Source organism: Ictidomys tridecemlineatus, unplaced genomic scaffold (genome assembly GCF_052094955.1).
Source record: "Ictidomys tridecemlineatus isolate mIctTri1 unplaced genomic scaffold, mIctTri1.hap1 Scaffold_81, whole genome shotgun sequence".
NCBI classification, from domain to species: Eukaryota; Metazoa; Chordata; class Mammalia; order Rodentia; family Sciuridae; genus Ictidomys; species Ictidomys tridecemlineatus.
Genome location: NW_027526045.1, coordinates 171,656 through 188,875, shown reverse-complemented (window position 1 = coordinate 188,875; position 17,220 = coordinate 171,656). Strand labels below are relative to the sequence as shown.

Below are 17,220 nucleotides of genomic sequence, written 5' to 3'. Positions count from 1 at the left end.
TTCTGCCCATTTTGTGGAACTTTTAAGTACTGATACAACAACTTAAAAATTTTTTACTTACATATTTCATTTTCAATTTCTATAAGTTTCTGTAATTACATAAAAGTTGCAAAAGATGGTAGAGAGTGTGTTCTGAAATATCCTACCCCCAAGTAAGCTTGATCACCTAGCTGAGGTAGTATTTATCAGATTTCTCCACTGTAAAAATTCTTTCCAATCCTTTTCATATTGTATTCTTTGGAAGTTACCATGCACAGCCCACAGTTAAAGTATGAAGAGTTACAAGCTCAGGATGCAGCTCATGGTAGAGCACTTGCCTAGCATGCATGAGGCCCAGGATTGAATCCCAGGCATTGCAAACAAAGATTGCAGATTTATGTCCACTTCCTTAAGGAGCAAGTATCTTTATAATTTTTTTGGAATTCTTCTGTATGTGAGATTAGTCTATTCTTCCTTAAATTTTATCATTTTTTACTTCAGATAAGAAAATTTTAAAAATGATCTTGGGAAATTTTTTCTCTATCACTAGAAAAAAAATTACTAATTTGAACTGGTTTACTTGAAACAGTAATTAATTAGTTAATTTTCTATGCTTTAAAACATTTTATTTACTTATTGCATTATGATTTTCTATACTTTGAACTTTTTTCTGGTTATTTCATAAACAGTAAGGTTGTGGATGCCATGAAATATTGATGACTTCATTTTCCCTCATCTCTTTCAGTTCTTGATTTTTTGCTTAGTCCAAAGCTGGATCCCCTGCATTTACCTGAAATGTAATGGGATGGCTTGACAAAAATTTTGTTGTGTTTATCTTTTTTAGTATATATATGTATGTGTACATACACACACACACACACACACACACACACACACACACACACATATATATCAGTATTTCTACTGAAATCCTAATGCATATTTTGTGTTCTGTTTTCACCTGGCAGATAATGGAAAATAAGAAATCTATAGAGAAGCTTAAAGATGTCATTTCAGTAAATACTTCTGAACTTTCAGAGGTAAAGCTGCCAACTATTGCTAACGGATATTAGTACTACATCTTAGTTTTGTTGCGGACCAAAAATTTGAGGTGTGCTAAAATGTGCAAAAAATGAGAACTATATGATGTCTTGTTTGGGAAAGTATAACTTTGTTTCTTCTTTGGAATTAATTCACTAACTGTAGTGTTTTTCATTAGCTTCAAATTCTCCTTACTGAAGCTAAGATTCGTGAAGAGAAGGTGAAGTTGAAATGCTGTCAGCTTCAGAAAGAAAATACCATGCTTAAGAAGGAGAAAGAGCAGGTAAAGAAAATTTGATGTCATACATAATGTAAACTAGAGAAGTGAATATCATTATCTTGTATATTTCTTGGATCTGTTTCTGAGGTAAGGAATTTTCATGTAGGACCTTTTCTAGATATGCAAAGTTTAAACAATGCTCCCCAAATTGAGTGCATATATATGGTCTCCATCTGTTTTGGATTTTTGGATTATTGCTTTTCTTATCAAATGTCAATCAGTTATTAACTTGAATAGCCTCAAAGAAACTTTTTAAACCAGAAAATTAAGTATTTTATGATCCTCTTTTGAATAGTTACTGATTCACTGGCCAAGGGAAGATTACATGATAAGGAATCTAAATTTAGGAGACAGTCATATGTGCCCAGCCATTCCTGCTGGAGATAAATTATTTGAATTGGCAGCAATTTTCTGGGGAATGCAATAAACAGGGTCAACTTCCTGATAGCTCTGATGTTCTTACTGCAGCTGTGAGACTTGAGGCCACTCTGCCCTCTTCCTTAACCAAGGTCTCAACCCCCTCGATTGAGGCAGGCCACCGAGGAGTATGGCTCTCTATTTCTTTGTCTAAGTCTTGTAGTCCTGATATATCCAGTGCAGAAACCCCTCCCTAACCCATAGGAATTCATGTGTTTTGACTTTTCAGTTGCAGCAGGAAGTAAAAGACTGGAGTACATCACACGCTGAGCTCAGTGAACAAATGAAATCATTTGAGAAGACCCAGAAAGATTTACAAGTAACTCTTAGTCAAAAAGATGATACTATTAATGTAAGTTTATACTCCAAATACATGTTTCATCTCATGAATTCTCCTGAAATCTTCTGAATTAAAATCGAGAGTCTTCCAACCTTTTGCTTCTCTTCTAGGCTTTGACTAATCACATTACACAGTTGAATCGGTTTCAATGTGAATCTGAATCTGAGGATCAAAGTCGAGATGAGTCAGATGAATTAACCAATGGAGAGTTAGCAGGTAAGATCAGTCTCAGGGAGGTTGAATCCTTTTTTGCTTTCCTGTCTTTAATTAAGTATACAGATGCCACTTTTCAGCTGGCTTAATTTTTTCTTAAGCTTCAGGGTTGTAGACACATATCACTGGATCTATAGATATGTCTGTTGCATTGGCAGAGGTGGGTTGTTGGGGTATAATGTAGCAATAGGCATGTGAAGAACACTTTTTCTATCCTATTGAAAACTAGTAAGTACACTGCAGCTACAATAGTCATATCCTATACCTCTAAATATTGAACATTCTACAGTAAGATAAATTTATTTCTTAACTTATGCAGATGATACTTGATTTTGATACTCATCATCTCTATGGCTCTGTGATTTTAAGGTCCACAGTCAGTCCGGAGGCAGTTGGAACCATAAACTAAGGCTGTGAGAACAGAGGCTAGAGACTATCAGAAAGCTAGAGAGGGAGTGTAACAGTGTTTACTGATGAGGAAAATATTTCCAGATGTTTTCTCCCAAGTTGGATATTGCTTACATAGCAAGTATTTCAAACCACACCTGGTAGTAGATTCAGGGAGAAAATAGAGGATTGAATCTTTCTAAACAAGACACTTATTGCCCAGGTGAAGATAGATCTGAGAGAGAAGAAAAGCTTTTATCTTACAAGAATAGCATAGATAACATTTTAGTTGTGCAAACTAGAAATTCACTTTTTTTTTTTAAGACAGACACAGTACTTTTATTTATTTTTATGCTGAGGATCAAACTCAGTGCCTCACACATGCTAGGTGAGCACTCTACCACTGAGCCACAACCCCAGTCTGAAATTCACCTCTCTCTTTTTTTTTTTTAAATCTAAGCTTGCAATTCTCTTAAAAGTCATTAGTCTAATCAGTTTAATTATTTAATTGATTTTTTTCTTCCAGTGTTTGAACACAATCATTCTTTAGTTTAGGGAAGTTAGGAGAATATAGAGTTAAAAGTAAGGAAAGAAAAAGCTAAAGTCTTTTGTTTTTTAGGTGATCGGAATGAGAAGATCAAAGATCAAATTAAGCAGATGATGGATGTCTCTCGGGTATAGTTCTTTGTAAGAGTCCCATAGTACCTGTGAATTCTTCCTGTGCCTCACTTTTAAGAATACCTCTCTTTTCTGCAATTTTTAGACAAAAACTACAATATCAGTAGTTGAAGAGGATCTAAAACTTTTACAACTTAAGCTAAGAGCCTCGATGTCCACAAAATGTAATCTAGAAGGTGGGTTCTTCTTGAGAAGAAATTGCCATGTTGGAAAGCCTTAAAAATTTATTGGAAAGATAAAGAATGGCTTCTTGCTTTCATGCTTCTTACTTTTCTTGGCACTACTCCCTCAAACAAGTTCTTAAGTCCTTGTACACATATAGAGATAAGCTGTTTTATCCTTTACAGACCAAATAAAGAAATTAGAAAGTGACTGCAATTCACTACGGTCTTCTAAAGTTGGACTGGAAGAGGAATGCAAAACTCTTAGGCAGAAAGTGGAGATTTTAAATGAACTCTACCAGCAAAATGAGATGGCACTAAAAGAGTAAGATTTCCATTGTTTGTTATTGTTATCATTGTGTGAACTAACAGATAATTTTATCTAGTAGATATTTGTCTTTTTTCCTTTGTGTTTTGTTTCCTATAAGTTGCATTTTTCTTTCCATCATCAGTCTTAAGAGTCCTGAGGTAGTTGGAACCATAAACTAAGGCTGTGAGGACATCATAATCAATTGTCAAATTCATATGAAGGCAAGAAGTGGTAAACTGGTATTAACAGTCACTGATGTGGAAATACCTCTCAAAGATCTAGACCCTTTCTATGATCCCACTATTTATTTTAATTTCCTTTCATTGTGATCAGTTATGTAATTCTAATATTTTGAACTTGTATCTCTAACTCTGGACCTTTAAAAATACTGAGTGTTTTGGAATGGCATGTTTAAGTAGAATAAAAACTTCAAAAAGGAATAATATTTACTTATTGATGGTACAAGTTTTGGACTTGAGTATCTCAGATGTTCACAGTAAAAATTGAACTGTGGCAAGGATTTTAGGAGTTACGATTACAGAAGTACTTGTTTGTAGTATATATTTATATATTAATCTTCTCAGTGTGGAGCTAGTTTTTTTTTTTTGGAAGTTCATTTGAAGTTTTTAATCCACAAAAATACTTGAATTCTCTAAAAATAGTTTTTTTTGTGTCAGATTTTATTTGTTTGCACCTGATTTATTAACAAGATATATATATATATATATATATATATATATATATATATATATATATATATATATATCTTGTTAAAGCAAATACAGACCTTCTTATAGACCTAACTATTTTTAGGTATTTTGACTTCTGTTGCCTAATTAATGCATTAAATATTGAAACCTTTCCATTTACTTTTCTAAAATTCTGTGATCTCCAAGCGACCTTTTTAGAATCTCAAATTTTTGTTCAGGCCAGTTCTAAATGCCTGGCCTGTTTCAAAGAAACATTTCTCATTTTATCACTTTTTTTTTTCAAAAGAACACTTGTTTTCTCTGTCCCTACTAGTAATATGAATGACCTAAATGGCAATTAATTTTCTTTGTAATGCAGTTAAATTGTAGCACTATTTTCCTCAACTCCTCCAAAATTCATTCAGTCATCATCTGTGGTTTGTACTCTTTTTTTCTCATTCCCAGGTACTATGTTAGTTCATGCCTGTGTCATCTTTTCTGTTTCTAACTTAGGTCATCTGTCTTCATTCTCAATTATTTATATTTTTATATAATTTATTTCAAATTCTTAGTAATTTTCTCTATAGCCGCTTGAGTGGACTTTCTAAAATATAAGTCTGTCCATGTCAATATGTGCCTGTGGTTTATGAAGAATTTGCTTTCTATTTGATGACCTGTTCTTTTTTTCTTCCTTGTATCTTTTTTAATAGTTTAAATATTTTTAATTATTTTCCTCATCACCTGTATAAGCTTGATGTAATCATAAATTATAATGGAATTATAATTATATAATTATAATTATAATTTTATTCATCTTCTCATAATTTAAAGGCCTTGGTATATATTCTGGATTTAATAAAAACCTGACATAGATTAATAGGTTTATTACTTGTTTTTATGGGCTTTAAGTAGCTCCTGAATCAGATAACTGTTGTGGCATCGTATGTTAGTACTTCATATACTGTGAACTCCACAAGACATTCATTCAATTTATACACATATTTAAAGTTTCTGTAGTTCTGCATTCTACACTGTTGGTTTCTTATTTGAAATTATTTTCATTCTATTTGAACATTGTCCTTTAATGATAGATTTGATTAGTGTATCAAAGTAGTACAAGGATAAACAGAGAATAGTATTTTATCCACTAAATATTGCTACCTTTATAATCTGTATTAGGTTGACATGAACTTCATGATTAGAGTTAAAACCAGTTTCCATTTTTAAAGGATCTTTCTTTTGGCTACTGAATTTTGACTGTTACTTAGTTTTAGCAATTTGAAAATATCCAATTAATTACCATCTGTTTTAATTTTTTTTCTTTAAGGAGTCCATTATCATTGTTGTTTGGTCTTATCTCCCTCCCCTAGTTCCTGTAGTCATTTCTCTCTTTTTTTAACAGTTGTATTGGGAAGTGCCTAGGTGTAGTTTTCCCCACCCCACCCACTTTTTCCTCTTGCAGTTATGTTGCTTGGGACCATTAAACATTTCTTGAATTTTCGAGTCTTTTTCTAAATGTTGATTTTACCTCATTCTCTCTTCTGATTATAATAATGCATATTAGAATTTGATTTCCCCTGCCTCCTACATTCTGGATTTACTTCTTCTGGATATTTTCTTCTGACCTGTCTTAAAAGCGGTAGGATTTATTTTACTTCCCAAATCTGTTGTTAAAATCATTCATTGAGTTTAGGATTTTAAAAAGTTCAGGGTTTAAAATATTATTTTAGTTGTAGATGGACATAATATTTTATTTTATTTTTTATAGGATTTTTTTAAGAGAGAGAGAAAGATAATTTTAATATTTATTTTTTAGTTTTTGGCGGACACAACATCTTTGTTTGTATGTGGTGCTGAGGATTGAACCCGGGCTGCACACATGCCAGACGAGCGCCTTACTGCTTGAGCCACATCCCCAGCCCGACACAATATTTTATTTATTTTATGTGGTGTTGAGGACTGATCCCAGTGCCCCACACATGTGGGGCACGTGCTTCACCACTGAGCCACAACCCCAGTCCTATTTCAGTACTACAGCTCAAACCCAGGACCTTGAGCCATGTGCTCTACTATTGAGCTACCTCCCCAGACTCCTTGCTCTTTCTCATAAGGGACTAGTGTCTTACTGCTTTCCAAGCTATCTTTAATCTCATCATTCTTCCTCTGCCTCCAAGTATCTTCGACTGTATGTAGGTCACCACACCCAACTATTTCTTGGTTTTATAGTTTCTAATCCTTTGACAAAATTCATAATCTTTTTTTTTCCTCTTTTGTGGTGCTGGGGTTTGAACTCAGAGCCTTGTGCATGCAAGGCAGCACTCTACCAACTAAACTATATTCCCAGACCTGAAATTCATAATCTTGACTTTACTTTTTTGACTATATAAAGCACAGTGATTTTAAAACATGTGCGGTTAACCCCATTAGGTGGCTTCCTTTTCTGTGGGATTTTTTCTCACAGAATTTTGTCTTATGGAGTGCCTGGTCAGTTTTGATTGGCTAACATTGTTGTGATAATTATACATGAAATTTGAGGACTAAGATGAAGTTATCTTCTTATAGAAAAGTGTTGAGGTTACTTGAGTAAGATTGTCACTTCAAACTTAGTCAGCAATTAAGATAATTCAAAAATGACTTGTCTTTTCAATGTTTCAGTATTGTTCCTTTTGGATTTTTTGCCTGTTCATCACTTAAGTGTGCAGTACTTTCTAATCTAAACTCAAAGGCTAGGGCTTTTATTAAGGGTCCCTTTATTTGTAGCCCCAAACACTTCTTTTTTCCTCTAAGCCCAGGAATTTGATGAAGGCTTAGTTCAGACTCATTATATCTTTGTGTTATCTTCAATATGTGGGTAAACCTAGGAGAAAAGTACCTTAAAGTGCCAGCTTTACTTGTAATTCTGAGATTCCTTTTTCTAATGCATCTTGGCCACATACATATATCTTCACTGCCTTTTTAGCTTGTATCCTTTCAAACACAATTTTATATTCTTATAAAGATGTTTTGATTGTTCTTAGTGCTCTCAGACTAACTCTTTGGTAATTGGAAACAAAATTCTCTCTGTCCTTCAAGATTCAGTTTTCTCCATATTCCTTCTTAAGCCAGTGGGGAAAATTATTATATTCCTTTAGGCGGCATTTATACCTGAAACAGTGAGCTCTTTTATTCTTTAGCATCTTACAAGGTAACTAGTATATTATAGCCACTCATAAAATACTTGCTGAAGAATTAAATGAGAAGCTATATAAGAATATATAATCCCCTTTTTCTATTTGGTATCAATAATCTTTTTTTACTATAGTTCTTCTGATTTATGGAAAATTAAGTTTCAAGTTAATTATCTTTTGAATTGGAACTATGGCTAAAGTAGTACAAGGATAGCAGAAAATAGTATTTTTAAAATCATTAAATTTGGCTACCTTTGTCTCAGTAGATGAACATCTTGAGTTTCATGATCAGAGTTAAAAATTATCAGTAGATAATACTCTGATCGTGGGTCAGTTTGGCTTCTTTTTCTGGTTGACAGACATTATCAAAACTCAGATTTGTCTTTTTGCTTAATTGCAATTCTTTTGAAATATATATCTAAAGTGTGAAAAATGTTCTGTGGCTAATTGCATAGCTAAAAGACATATTCTAGAAGATTTTTTCTTTGTGACTATATCTTTATTATGGTACCAGTCTTGGATTGAGAAAAGAGTTCCTCCATGACAAAGATATACTTAGTGTCCTACCCATGGCAGAAATGAGAAAAGAATTATCCCTTGCTTTATCCTAATATGTTTAATTATGTTAGGTTTATCAGTCCTGATCTTCCACATTAAAGTAAAGTGAGTTTTTATTATCTTACACACAGGAGACTTGCCCTTGGGGCACATGTTGTTTTCACATTTATTTTATTTACTGGTAAATAGAGAATTAAGAGGAAAAATTAGAAAATGTAAGTGATTTGCCAGAGTTTGATTTACGAAATTGCAGGTTTGAATTCCTATTTTATGTGCCTAAGCATTTTATAGAATTGTGGGAAGTGATATTCACAGAGAGAAACTTTTGATTTGATAACTGGCTTTATTTTAGGAAAGTGAGCCAAGAAGAATATGAGAGACTAGAAAAAGAGCAGCGGCTGTCAGCTGCAGATGAAAAGGTGGTTTCCGCTGTACAGGAAGTTAAAAATTACAAGTGAGTTCAGTTTCTAAAGGAGGGTGTCAATGTCTAATAAACTAGTGTTAGCTTTCTTTTTTAATCTTTTTTTACATTATGTAGATAGAAGAAAATAGCATGGAAGTATAAATAACGAGAGGATATGAATACATTCAATTCACACAGGAGAAAAAATAAATTTCAACTTTACAAATGAAAAATGTTAACAAAAATTTACTTATACCCAATGGGCAAGACCATAGGGAACTTGGTCAATGCAAACAGTTCTGGGGGTTTTGTATGTTGTAGTAATTCTTTAAGAAATCAGTTTGCTGTGTGATGTATCAAGACCCACAAAAGTGTGGCATTTGATAGACCTTGGAAATCTTTTATGGATATAATTTGAAAAAAAGAAAAAAGTTTTAAGGAGGAAGATATTTCTAGCAGAATTACTTGAGAACACACTGATGAACAGTTAAGGAAATTATAATTTATCATTCAGAATCTCTAGCAATTAAATGATAAAGAAGTTATTAGTATTGGGTCTTTATTTTATTTTATTTATTTATTTATTTTTGGTGCTTTACTACTAAGCTACATCCTTAGACCTTTTTTTTTTTTATTTTGAGACAGGGTCTCAGTTGCATAGGTTCCCACTTAATTGCTGAGACTGACCTCGAACTTGTGATCCTCCTGCCTCAGCTTCCCAATCATTGGGATTACTGGCATGTGGCATTGCACCTGGCCTGTAGTATTAGTTTTGATCACACTGGATTCATATAACTATTGAAATGTTTTTCTTATGTATGATAAAGTCTTTAAAAGTATAGCTGATGGAATAAAGGGAAAATGGTCAGAAATGTTTCAAATGTTATTCAATTGTTGTAATTCTTAGGCGGAGAATTGAAGAGATGGAAGAAGCATTACAGAAAACCAAGCACTCGTTTAAAAACCAGGTAGTAATTAATACTGTCCTGTAGTTGCAGAATTTCTTGATATCTAATACAGACAATTATAGGCTATTATAATGAGTCCCTAAAAACATATTTTTTAATGTATTGTCTTTTTCAGATTGCTATGCATGAGAAGAAAGCTCATGATAATTGGGTAAGATTTTTTCCCCCTTTTCTTTATTTTGTGCATAGCCTACTACAACTGAATTTGAATATTTTCTCTTTAATAGCTCAAAGCTCATTCTGCAGAAAGAGCTATAGCTGAAGAGAAAAGGGAAGTTGCTAATTTGAGACAGAAGTATGTGATTTTGGTATCTTCCTATATGTTTTATAGTGTTTTAAGGTTATGCTAGATATTATCTATGAAGGAATAGATTGCTGTTTCATAATTCAGTCCATTCTTTCTCAATATTCAAGACTATTGGAAATGACCCAAAAGATCGCAGTGCATCAAGATGAACCCGGGATTGTAAAACCTATGCTGGGAAGACCAGATTTACAAAATCCTCCTCAGAGAGGTAGGGGGCACTTTGTAAAAGGAGCTATTTTATTTCTTGGTGCAGAATGTATGTAAATTACTTTTTATTTCTGTGTGTAATGGTTATGAAATAATCTGAATGATTTGCTAAAACAGGAGGTGAGGGTTGGTGTCAGGGAGAAGGCTGCCTTAAAATAGTAACACGGCATTGTTTTCTTTAGGTCCACTGATCCATAATGGCTCTTTTGGTCCATCCCCCATGAATGGTGGAGAATGTTCCCCTCCACTGACAGCAGAGCCAGCTGGGAGACCTCCTTCTATTACTCTTAATCAAAAAGATATGCCTAGAAACGGATTTGGTGAGCATTCACATGTTGCTTTATAGTAAACTGCTTCAAGGTTTTTTTTTCCCCCTTTTGAATATTCTAATGAAAACATTGAATTTGGGCCTGTACAATATATAGAAGATAATTTCTTACTTTATCTTAGTGAATGTTTTCTGGAAAATCTGTTCTAGTATAGAAAACATTTTTTTTTTTTCCTGGAGGTCCCTGTATTGTTTTTTTCTTTTAAATTTTACACTGCGAAGTGTAAACCTTTATCTTTAAATTAAATCTCTATGGTGTTCCTTTCCCAAATATTATAAAAGTAGCCTTAAACTTTATGTAGCATACATATTTCCAACATGAAATACTGAATCTTATTTCAAATTCTAAATAGGACTGTAGTCTTGGTAAGATTGGAAGTCAGGTTATACAGACTAAAGAAAAGCCAGCCTACACATACTTTAAGTCTATAGCTTAAAGTTTAGGACCAGTACTTATTAATCTCCTGTTCTATCAACCCAAGGCAGTTCTTTATTTTACTTAAGTCTCTTCATAAATTGTGATTTACGTATTGGGCAACCCATTTAAAAAAATATTTTTAATTGTAGATGGACATGATATCTTTATTTATTTTTTAAATGTGTGCTGAGAATCAAACCCAGTGCCTCACACATGCTAGGCAAAAACTCTACAACTGAGCTATGACACCAACCCCTGGGCAACCCATTTTTCATGTTGCTTTCTAGTTATTGTTGAACACTGACCTGTCCACCAGTGGTTTATTTCTTCTGAAAAATACATACAAGGGCTCTGATCTTTCTTTCCCAAGGTCAATGGATGGACCTTTACCTCGTACTGGTCTTCTGAGGCATCTGGGAAACCCGTTGCCTCTGGTAAAGGGACCAAGTAATTTCAAAGAATCTGTAATTGTGGATGGAGGATTTTTATTCTTTTCATGTTAGAATAGTCTGAATCCATTCTTTGATCTCTAACAGACTCAGGATGTGGTCCAGCTCACATGAACAGCAGCTCCAGAAGTTCTTCTCCAGCTAAGGTGACGAATGAGGGCAAGGTAAGTTCTGTAGTTACTGTGAATCATGTGGTCATGCAGGAACATGTAGCTTTCCTACAGTACTTGCTCTTTGCTTTATCCTTCTTTGTGTTCTATTTGTACTATCCCATTTGTTTTTTAAAAAGCAAACTGTTCCCCAAGAACCTGAGACCCCCTCAGTCTCCACCCTTACTTCTTTGACTGAGCATCCAGTTGGAGTAAGTACTTAGAGGTTGAGAACTGAATTGGGTTTTATTCTGTGCATTTATGGGAAGGATATTCAGAGCATGACACTGATCTTGTTTGCTTTAAACTGCATGCAATATTGAGCTTAATTTTCTCTTTAACTTGGGAATGTTGCTTAAGTGTGTACAACTATAATGAACTACAGAATGTGAAAAGTTATCACTCTAACTTTATATGGTGTTTTGTGTTGAATGTTCTAAGGCAAAGTAAATTCATTATAAATTATATAATTCATCATTTTTATTTTTGTTTGGAAGAATGTTATTTAAGAATTCCTCCATTTGTGCAAACCCTATTTTGAGTGATTTGAATTAGATTGGTATCAGATTTTCTGTGAAACAATGATCATCTGAAATGACCTCTTGAGCCAGTCCCAAGAAATGGTCTCATTTGTTCACATAAGTGTATTCTCTTGTAACTGTGTTGCTATTATATCTGGTAGGTCTTCTGCAGCTCTATAATAAAATAAATTTCTAATTGTTTAGTTTCAAACCCACTACTCATAGGAAATGATAAATCAATATCTCAAATGGTGTACAGTAAATGAAAGTAAATATTAAAGGCTTGTCTTCCTAATTTGTGTATATAGCACTGTGATGGAAAATACTTCTCAAGTTCCAGTGTATATATATTCCAGGAATATACATCTCTGGAGAAATCTAAGGGCAGCTTAGATAAGACCCCAAACCCCTTTGTAGTAGAAGATTTAAAAGAGAGCAAAGACCCATTGTTAGAGAGGAATAGAGGTGGGAAAACATGGCTTGGATGCAAACCTGGGATTGAGTTCTTTAATATGCAGTGTGGCCTTCAACAAATTATGATATCCCATTTGCTTTTGTTCCCTCTTATTTAAAACAAGACAGTCTACTTAAAGATCTCAGAGGTTGAATAATATATGAAAGACTTACTGAAGATATAGTAGAATAGTAGCTATTATTACATGAGTAGAGAATGGATTTTTCATTTTATTCTGTTCATTCTTAATATGGAAGTAATGAGCTATTGTGATGAAAGGGAAGTGATGGGGATGGGGGGACTCCCTTTGAAATAGATTGTAGTGAATACAGCATGACATACTGGTCAGAAATCACCTCTGTTAATAACCCCTGCCAGTCCTCTTGCCTTTCCCTTTCCTGTGCAGATATAATCAGTAACAAACTGCTCCCTCTTGTGGCATCCTTCCAACTTCTGTAAGCTGTCAGTGGGAATACACAGGAGGGGTGGGTAGAGTTTTGTTGCACTGATGGTGTTCTCTGGACAGGTTTTGGGTTTTAGCTTTTATAGGTATTGGTACTTTGTCTTAATACATAGGAATTTTAAAACTTTTAACTGCTTTCAAATCTTAAATTGCAGGTTCATATGGCTATGAAAGGGCCCCCTCCTTTCTCAGGGGTACCCTTTATGGGACCCCCAATGGGACGGCCTCCACCACCTCCCATTTGGTATGGACCGCCACTTCAGCTCGGTGGGCCTTTTGGGCCTCGGCCAATTCCTCCACCATTTGGTATGATGATCTGAAAAGTAGTGATTGACTTATAAATCACATTCATCTTCCACTTCTATTGCTTGCTAAAACAGTTGGTTGCTATCTCAGGTCTTAACAATGAAAGGATAAAGCTGAGTACATTTTAACTTTTCCTCCAGTTTTCTGGGACATATGGGACACTACATAATCTTATACTGAGATAGGCAATAGCTATCTCTCATAGACAAGGATAAGGGGCTATATATAGAAAAGCCAGAAATATTACTTCTGCAGATGTTTGTTGAAAATCTGTTGATATGCACTGCAATAGATGGAAAGGTGGATGAGATGCATGCCATAACTTAAAATTTTGTCACAGATATGAAAATCCTATAACATAAAGTTTGTAATCACCCATAATGGAAGCATAAGCAGTAGGTTATAGAATATAGAAAAGGAAAAGTCAAACCCTCCTTACCTTGAAAAAAGTCAGAGGGAAGTGTTAAAGAGGATTTAACAGTGACCTAATAAATGTTCCTGGTTTAATTAGGTGGCTGTGGAAGGCCTTTTCCAGGAGGGCATGCGTGCACTTTGATTCTGATGGCATGTGTAAAGTCCATGCTGAAATAATTCATGAATTTTTAATGGATACAGTAATAGATAGTGAGATTTCCTTTTATCAAAATTTCTTTGATGTAGTAAAGTTCTTATTTCATAATCTATCATCTTGTCATGGTAATACTTCCAAATATAAATGGAGCTCTTGTGAGATAGAAATAATTCTGCAATTATATAGTAGGGAAAGAAAAAAGACAAGCCTGGAGCTAGGTAGAGCCATGTTAAATCCTTAATATGTTGCTTCATGGCTGGTTGGTCAAAGGCTATAACCTAAACTTGTTCCATCTCAGTTTGCCTCATCTGGCAAGTCAGGATGTTCACCAGCTGATGTTCTAGGCTTGGGAGAAATTAAAGACTATATTAACATACTTGAAATCACCCTAGTTCAGAAATTTCTGGTATTTACATAACTTCCTTTTTATTTTCCAGGTCCTGGTATGCGTCCACCAATAGGCTTCAGAGAATATGCACCAGGTGTTACACCTGGAAAATGGGATTTGCCTTTTGACCCTTGTGATTTTTTTCCAGGACCTGCACCAGCACCATTTAGACCTTTAGGCTCATTTGGCCCAAGAGAGTACTTCATTCCTGGTGCCCCATTACCACCTCCAACTCATGGTCCCCAAGACTATGGGCCACCACCTGCTGCAAAAGACTTAATGCCTTCAGGCTTTAAAGATGAAACTCCACCTAACTCTCAAGAGTAGTGAGGGCTGTTCACAGGCCTTAAAAACAGGGCCCATAAAATTAACCTCTGACACTTAGTCAGAGTTAAAGGATTATTGGCTTCAAAATATAAAAGTTTATTTTAAATGGTTTATGTTTTCAGAATGAAGCTGCCTTGGCGCAGTATACATTTTGAGCCAAAATATTTTCTCCCTAAATATCCCCCACTTAAGCTAGAGTATCCTTCCAATTTAAAAATGTGCAATAAGGAATACCTTTGTTTTAGTTAATGTAGCATATAAAATTGCTAAATGATTTAGAATGTCATAATTATGGACATTTCCTGTGGAAATGCTTTAAGAACATGTATTTCCATTATCCTATTATTAGTGTATTCCAGTTGATAACAGAGAAATGGTGTTTTATAAGCTTGATTTTTTTTCTCTTTCAATATCTGGTCGCAGAGACTGTTGGGCTAAAAATGTTTACTCAAAGATCATAAACATCATTTTCCTTATTGCTGAAGTTCTTTGTTGTAATAGTTCATAAAAATTGTTTATTAATATTTCCCAAGTGTCTGTTGATTCATTGGATCGTCATGAGATTTTGTGCCATTGGGGAAGCATGTAAATGCACTCTCAGAACTGAAGATAGTGACTTGGCAGCATATTCCCTGTTGCTCACTGTTAAGGAGGCTGGACCTTGGTCAACTGTGGACTTCTACAGAGGATTTCTTTTACTTGTGAGAAGTCTTGTGGCTCTATTTTTGTAGCACATTCATGTACTTTTTTCTAACCACTGTCCATGTGAGAATGCTTTTCTGAGAATGAGTTTACATTAGTAGCAAGAGCTACTGCTTTTGCCATTATTGCATTGTAACAGTAAAATATAAGGTGGTATGTTGTGTCTATAAAAAATAAGGAAATTTCTTTTTAAAAATGTACACAACACACTCTTCTCTTTCCCATACCTTCCCACTGATTTTCAAGGAATATGATAAAAAAATTAGAAAAGTATAATCCTCTAAGAATGAATGAAACTCTAAGGCTTATAATGTCTTTACTCAGCAACTACGGGCTGAATTAAATTCTTTTTTTTTTTGATAGATACTCAAACATATTTTATTTAAAAAACAATTAAAGCAAGTCCTGGATCTGTAACTACTGTCTTTAAAACAATGTTTCTAAGAACTAGCTCTCCAGAACTGTAATTTTAATTACGGCAATTTTAACAGTACATTTTAAGAGGTTTAAGATTTAAATAAAATTATAAAATCCTGATACTTTTGTTTACTGCTAGACCATATTCTTCCATTCTTTTAAATTCTAAAAAGTAATAGGATTGTTGAAACCTAGAACATAACATATCATTGTTTTTTTATGTCCCCTAAGTATTCTCAAAATAGGGGCAAAAGCTTCAGTGTGAAACAAAATCTCTGTGAAACAAAATCTCTAAACTACTGAAGATAACTCAGAATAAAAATGAATTCTTCCTAAAGGACTCAAATTCTATCTACATAACCTCCATTTAATATTAGAAGCAGCAGCTGTGTGTAAGAGGAAAACCATATAATAGCTTATGCCATTTTTAACCATGTAAAATAAAATTTAAGTCACAAACACATTTTGAATGTATCTTTCAACCTCTACAGGACACAAGGCAATGCTGAAGTTACTTAACTTCTAATTTTAAAATAGCATTTAAATAAAGGTGATGTCAGCTAGGAAGATAGACTTTCAAGAAAAGGCAGATTTATTATTTTATTCAAAGCAACAGTAGTTTTCCCTCTAAAGCCTTTTTTGTATTTATTCTATTAGTAAGTTATAATGTGTTCTACGTAGTTTATCTGAGCAGTTCTGAACCCACCCATAGTTGCCTCTCCTTACATCCATCTGATTGATTGTACCACTTCTGTAGCAAAGCCCAAGGTAGCTGCCCATATACAGGTTGTGTAGAGAATACTGTCCCTTGATTCAAGTATACTTTTGTATCTCAAAAGTTTTAGAAGTCCTCTCCAGCAACTTGTGTTTGAATTTAGTTACTAAAATCATTTCATTTGTGAAGCAGTAGTGTTTCAACCTGAAAGTATTATTGCTATAGTTATAATTATTGTCCATTAACTCATCCCCTCCCACACTAGAAAGTAAATTTAAACAACTAATTTGTGAGATACAGATTGCTTTGTGTTAACTGCTTCAAGATAAAATCACCTTTTTTTGGGGGGGTGAGGTTTGGTCATTCAGGTCTGAATTAAAGCTAAGCTGATGACAATGTTCAATTTAAGTTTGTTTAATGCTGATGAAAGACATTCATACAAAGCATCCTCTTTTTTTTTTCATAAAACCCCATTCTTTGGTGGAAGCTGGGGTTGTGGCTCAGTGGTAGAGTACTTGCCTAGCACAGACAAGGCCCTGGGTTTAATCCTCAGCACCACATAAATAAATAGAGGTTAAAAAAAGCATTCTTATGTGAAGGATGCTAAATGTTTCTTCATATAAATTATCACTTTGAGGGGCTGGGGTTGCATGTGAGGCACTGGGTTTGATCCTCAGCACCACATATAAATATAAAGGTACTGTGTCCATCTACAACCAAAAAAAAAAGGTTTGTTTTTTTTTAAATTATCACTTTGATATACATGTTTTATAGTATGAGAGAACAGAAAGAACAATGTATCCGTTTTGCTACATTTTAATAGCAGATTTTAAGGGAGCAACATCAAACATCAGTAACATCAAACAAAAAGGTACTGAGTACTCCACAGGGTACAGAGTGCTGCCAA

At 34.2% G+C, this 17,220-nt stretch overlaps 1 pseudogene across 1 annotated transcript in view; it reads left to right on the top strand.

The window, feature by feature from the left end:
• Nucleotides 1-15,006, top strand: part of LOC144374669 (transport and Golgi organization protein 1 homolog) — a 51,318-nt pseudogene extending 36,312 nt beyond the window's left edge. The window contains exons 12-27 of the transcript XR_013434016.1: nt 948-1,019; nt 1,199-1,303; nt 1,947-2,069; nt 2,168-2,273; nt 3,277-3,332; nt 3,421-3,511; nt 3,683-3,821; nt 8,573-8,674; nt 9,531-9,591; nt 9,707-9,742; nt 9,819-9,886; nt 10,006-10,106; nt 10,288-10,425; nt 11,388-11,464; nt 13,043-13,193; nt 14,202-15,006. The product of XR_013434016.1 is annotated as a transport and Golgi organization protein 1 homolog (transcript). The remainder of the gene's footprint in view (nt 1-947; nt 1,020-1,198; nt 1,304-1,946; nt 2,070-2,167; nt 2,274-3,276; nt 3,333-3,420; nt 3,512-3,682; nt 3,822-8,572; nt 8,675-9,530; nt 9,592-9,706; nt 9,743-9,818; nt 9,887-10,005; nt 10,107-10,287; nt 10,426-11,387; nt 11,465-13,042; nt 13,194-14,201) is intronic.
• The last annotated feature ends 2,214 nt before the right edge of the window (nt 15,007-17,220 follow it).